Raw genomic sequence first — 6,712 nt, 5'->3', positions numbered from 1 at the left:
TCGCCGGAGCCCGGCAGGTCGAGGCTGCGGTGGCCGGAGCGGCCACTGCACTCCAGTCTGAGCGACAGAGACTCCAACTCAAAAAAAAAGAAACGTCCGCTGTAATCAGAAGTATCTGAACATTGATGGTAACCACTTTAAGCACCTCTTGTAATTACAGAAGCCAAATATGACTTGTATTCATCTTATTAAGTATTACAATTTTAATACAGTCTTTTCCTTTCTTAAAGCATGTATACATTTTTTGGTACTCTCAGTATATAAAGGACAGAGAACCCGGTTTGAATGAGTTCTCCACAGTCAACTTAAAAATAAAAAAGAATCATGTAATTGAAGTCAAATTTAAAAAAAAATTATTTTAAAGATGTGGGGTACAATTTATAGTTCGGTACACATATGGTCATTGTACAGTTAAAGTTTGGGCCTCACTTCGGTCCCCACTTCACCTGGTTTGAGATCAGGTACCCTTGATGAAGTATGCCGCCGGCCCAGCAGTTTCCTGCTACTGCCAATTCTTTTCAACAACAATTATGATAATTGTTCAGGGTCCACTGAGTGAGAACATGTGGTACTCAGTTCTTTGTTTCTGGGAGAGATCACTGAGTGTTGTAGACTCTAAGTTCATTCAAGTTGTTGCAAAGTACCTAATTTTGTCCTTCTTTATGACTGTGTAATAGTCCATTGTGTATATGTACCACATTTTTTAAATCCAGCCCTCTTTCAATGGGCAGCATGGTTGTTTCCTTGTTTTTGCTATTGTGAATAATGCTGCATTAAACACGCGTGTGCAGGTATCTTTTTCATAGAGTGATTTGAGCTCCTCTGGGTATATTCCCAGAAGGGGGATTGCTGGGTCCTATGGAAGGATGATTTTTAGATCTTTTAGGACTTGACACACTGTTTTCCATAGAGGTTGTACTAGTTTACACTCCTGCCAATGTGTAGAAGTGTTCCCTATTCCCCGCATTCTCTCCAGCATCTGTTGCTTTTTGAGTTAGTGATGACGGCCATCCTGACTGGTGGCACCTCAGTGTGGTTTTAATTTTCATTTCTTTGATGATTAGTGAGTCTGAGCATTTTTTCATGTATCTGTATATGTCTTCTTTTGAGAAGTTTCTATTCATATATTTTGTCCGCGTTTGAATAGGGCTGTTTGTTTTTTTCTTTTCAGCATGTTTGAGTTCCTTATATAGGTCCTAGATGTTAGCCCCTTAACAGATATATAGTTGGCAAATATTTTTCCCATTCTGGGCCGTCTCTCCACTCTCTCAATGGTTTCTTTTGCTTTGCAAAAGCTTTTCAGTTTGAGGTTCCACTTGTCTATCTTATCTCTTATAGCATGGGCACTTGGGACTCGGTTCTCCTACCTACATTTGGCGGCCATCGACCATTGTAGGGTTCCCAGCAGCACCCCGTGTTTTCTAAGGTTCCTATAGTTTGCGGGTTTATGTTTAGGTCTTTGGTCCATTTAGAGCTGGTTTTTGTGTATGGTGATAGGTGAAGTCTTGTTTTAATCTACTGAGCTTATAAAGATACTGAACCAAAAAAAGTCCTCAAGAATTATATTCATTGGGAATAGCTTGTGTAGATACTCTGTATTTCTATTAATTATGTATCCATTGGTAACATATTCATATATGAAATTATGGTAATTAAAGGAGGATGTGGTAATTAAAGGAGAAGAATTAGGTATTTATTGTGTTTTTCTGTACAAATTATATTTCAAAGTATCCAGATAGCCCTAATAGATGTTGGAAAGTGCCTCATTACAAAATGCTTTCAGCTGATCAGTATTGAAGGAATGATACAATTCAAAAACATCTCTTTTGCAATCTCTGATAAAATAATTGATGCAGGCTGTAGCCATCAACAAATACTAAAATCCTAGAAGAAAGGCCAGGGGGGACTAGATATTTGCAGGGTGCCAGGCACTGATTACTTGTTTGTTGTAAGGGGGAAAGGAAAACTTTATATTGAAGAGACCTTGCCGCCCCCTGACCACACTGATAAATCTTGACAACACTAACAGTGGAACAACTAGATAGTGTGTGTTTCCTCAAGTAATATAATCTGAAAGACATGGAATCATCTGTGAAGTATTCTCACTAAAAAGTTAATCCTGAATCTAATCAACTGTAAAAAAAATATTTCATACAGTTGTAAGGCAACTGAAAATGGAAAGAGAAACTGAAATAGGTTGGATATTAAATGGAGGAATTATTGTCAATTTTGTTAAGTGCAATTAGAAAAATGAGCACTTTTTTTTTTTTTACTTCTTGGAACTGTATGCTGAAGTGTTTAGGGGTAAAATATCATGTCTTGCATTTGCTTTAAATGCTTCAGCAAAAAATAAAAAGATGAAATATGGCAAAATATTAATCCCTATTAAATTTAGACGGTAAGTGCTCTCATAATTCATTATAATGGTCTATCTTCTGAATGTATATTTGAAATTTTTCAAAAAAATTAAAGAGCTTCTAAGAACTAAATTTTAATATATCCCATTTTTATTCACAGATATGATTTTCTATGTACAGAGAAAGTTTTACTTTTACTCATTCATTAATCGGGGGTGTGTGTGTGTGTGTGTGTGTGTGTGTGTGTGTGTGTGTGTGTACATATGATTGTCACTCCTCCTCCTAACAGGAAGAGACATAATCCAGGTCCTCATGCAATCTACATCAGAGCAGAGGAAGCAAACATTAAACTAGTTATAAAATTAATTGTTAAATGGCAGTTGTGATGAGACCTCAAAAGAGAAGCCCAGCCTGTGAAGAGAGCATCCATCTAACAGTAGGAGGTCTGGCCTGGCCTGGGGAAGAGATGGTCCAGCCAAATGCAAGACAAATGTATTATTCCCCAAACTCAATAAAATCTTATAACCTCATGAAGAAGCGGCTGAATTATTGGCAACAAGAGAAGACTTAAAGGTTATGTGCCAGAGTCAGCTTTCAGAGGGGCCCAGGGGCCAGTCAGGTGAAGACAGTGTCCAAGGGCACAGAATTCCTAGGGACCCAAGATTTGCTGTGCGTTAATCTAACAGGAGCACTGACTCCTTACTAAACCTGACCAGACAGAGGAGGCAGTGCAGAGAGAGAAGCTGGCTAGAGACTTCCTGCCTGGAATTAGCTGAATTCCATTTGTAGATGGAGTAAGCCAAAGGGCCAGCTGGGAAAAGCTGGGGCCGAGGAAGCCCGGGGCTCACCCAAGCACACACAAACTTGGATGAAAGGTCAGACTTGAGTTTGTTTACAAACAGCAGTGCATTACTTGAATTCCCCAAAGTAATACTCTGGAGGAGTATTAACTATTAACTAGAAGTCCCTCCAGAATGCAGATTTCTCTCAGAAGAATAATAACACATCTTGAACTGTCTCTTGAGCTTGGCTTGATATCCTTCCTGGAGTAGTCAAGGTAGAATATCTTTCTATTTCCTAACCCTTTACAGATGAGATAAATGTGGTGAGTCTAAAAGAGGCTAGACCTCTTGTTAGTCTTTTTTTTTAAAAAATGAAACATTTAAAGTACACTGAGAAGTATGCACAATAATATACAAACATACCTACTCCCAGAATTGGAAATTTTAACATGATTAAGAGATTTGTTATTTACAAATAACACATTACACTTACAGTTGAAGTACTTTTCATACCCTTCTCCAAACCCATTTGCTTTTTCTCACAGTGGCAGCTTCTCACCCATGTTTTTATATTTTTCTTATATATATGAAACACGTATAATACATATAGAGTAGTTTTATGCATCTTTTAGCAGTTTTTACAATAAATTACCCAAGTCTTATCATACTATAAAGTAGCAATCTGCAAATCATTTTGTCAGTTAATATTGTTTTTCAAGATTCATAAATACAAATCCAGCTTATTCACTTTAATTATTGAATATACTACAATGCATTCATTTCTCCTACCGGTAGGCATTTTTAAATTGTAAATTTTAAAGATTACAGATCATGCTGCTGCAATAAACTACCTTGTATAATATTTTAGGTAAACATGTGCAATAATTTATCTAATCTATATGAAGAAGGGAATTGATATGTTTCTACCTTTTTATCTCAATATGACTCTAGCATCTTGAAGAGCAGAACCTAACTTTCAATTGCTTTGAACTTAGAGGTGATGGTGAAATTTAGCAGGATTGATGGACAATACCACCTTGTGGAATGATGAACACGCTTGTATTTGTAGGGCAGTTATACATTGTTTAATTTATTTATTATAATTTTGCTAATCTGTTAATGACTATTGTGTATTATAATTTACTATTGTAAATATCTTTTATTATAATTTTCTATTTTATTGGTATATACTCCTTTTATCCTAAAGTATCTAATAAAATAAACCTTACCTCCTCTGGAGGAACTCCAGAATCACACCTTCTTCCCATCTTTATAAACCAAGAGCTATTTTTATATCAAACTGCATATACATTAATTTTCTCATCTTGTAATAATAAAAACTGTTTAAAAATGTGGCACATATACACAATGGAATATTACACAGCCATAAAGAAGGACAAACATATGGACTCTGCAGCACCTTGGATGGATTTAGAGTCGATCATACTCAGTGATCTATCACAGAAACAGAGAGCAGAGTACCATATGTTCTCACTCATTAGTGGACCTTGAACAATTATAATACTATAAGAAAGTGATTGGCAGTAGTGGGAAACTATCAGGGGATGGGGGGTGGGATTGGCAGTTGAGGGAAACTGCTAGGGGAGGGAGGGGAATACCTCATCAGCAAGGGAACCTGCATAATCAACATTTGTATACCTAACCCTGAATTGTACTCCACATCTTTATAATAATTTAAAAAAATAAAAATATAAACAAAAAATAATAAAATAACTGTTCAATCCAAGTTTGGGGTCTTTAGGAAATAACCAGTGTTACTATACTGTTTATCTAATTTCAGCTACAAAAATCTTAATATTCAAGCTATTCTATAGTTTCTTCAAGAATACCTACTTAAATTGCATCACTGGTCTAGAATCCAGCTGAGCCCACCTCTAAAATCCAAACTTTTGACTTAATAAATATTTATTAACATATTCAAGTATTTGATTTCAACTATTTATATATGTAATCATATATCCCCTAGGAAGATATGAGAGAATCAAACATTAGGAGCAAACTAAGTCAACAACTAGAGCAAATTGTGACTTGATGAATTTCTCTAATAACTGTTCATGGCTAAATTTTCTTTTTCCTTTTTGTCATTGTCTTATTTTCCAGCCACAAAGGAGATAATTCAATGACTCTTTCATTCACATTTTCTTGGGAGGGGGAAGATTGTAGCTTTAGTCAACTCACGAAAATGTCAAGATTTATTGAGTTGATTTAATTCAGTTAGTTAAAACAAATCAGGTTATCTTGACTGAGACCACAATTAGATGGTATTATCTGGCAAAAATATGAGCTAAACTTCAGCCAAACACAGCAGGAATAAATAGTCTGTTTTTCATTCTCAAAGATATCCTCTAAACTTTAGATGACCTGGTTGGTACCATTCCAGAATGGGTCAGAAACCCTGGATTCTCCCCTATTCTGAGTTGTACAGCTTAAGCTGCATCAGAAGGAAGGAACTCCACTTTGTATGTGAACACCAATAACTATTAAATTGAATAAGCAAATTCTGAGGGCCATACAGATGAGTTAAGGGAAACTTGTTCAACCTTCTAGGTACTTTCAGTTCCTGTGCAGATCTGTGCATCCTGAACATTTCAAAAACACATAAGCAACCATGTGAACCAGATATTCATATTGTTAATCTCACCAGATGGAAACAAAATTTTACTTTTTCTGAGAAGACAGTGTATGTTTTCAGGCATTCTCCAAATATGATATTTATATGTGGTGGGTTTTGAGGGACAGGATTGCAGATTGGAGAAAACTGTATTGCTAATTTGCACTTCAGCTGGACCCCACCAGTTGAGAGCCACTGACTTGGGCAAATGCTGAGGCACCCACTCACCCTCTCCATCTACAGAGCAGTCTCAGAGATATAAAATCCAGATTCAATCATAGCTAACGTTTTTTAGCACTTACTGTGTTCCAGGTACTGCTCTATGTGCTTTCACTTTTGTTAATTCATCTAATCTTCCATAACCACATGAGACAGATGATATTATTCTCATTTTACAGATAAGGAAATTGAGATAGAGAAGATAAGTAACTTGTTCAAGCTCCACAGCTCTGAGGCATTAGACTACAGTGTATCTTACACAGCTCCAGTCAGCTACACAGTGGCTATGGTCCAGTGCCCTCAGGGAGCCTGGATCCCGTTAAGAGCCATTCCAGAATTTGGGATCTCATTGCCAGACTCAAAATCCAGAAAGAAAGACAAAGAAAACCAATCGTGAAACCTGCCATTCACCTCTAAGATGACCATCAGAAAATCCTGACCTTGGAAGACCCTTCAAATCAAAGCCAGTCTGGAACCAGATCAGGCTTCCTGATTTTTTTCCCAGTCTAGAGTTTCATAAACTTTATTAATAATTCTTCAGATATTCATAATTTAACCACTAATCATACTGAGTCACAATGAATATGAATATATTAAAGTTTATAGAAGTCCTGCAGTAAAGAAACATGTTTAGTGTTGTTGAAGCTAGAATTTTCCAAACTTGTATTCCTTAACATTCCATGGAATACCATTTGAGACCAGTGCTCCAGAATGAAGTTGAC

The sequence above is a fragment of the Carlito syrichta genome, unplaced genomic scaffold (assembly GCF_000164805.1).
Source record: "Carlito syrichta isolate Samal-C Ts95f unplaced genomic scaffold, Tarsius_syrichta-2.0.1 Scaffold306799, whole genome shotgun sequence".
Taxonomy (NCBI): domain Eukaryota; kingdom Metazoa; phylum Chordata; class Mammalia; order Primates; family Tarsiidae; genus Carlito; species Carlito syrichta.
Note: the sequence above shows the minus strand (reverse complement) of the source record.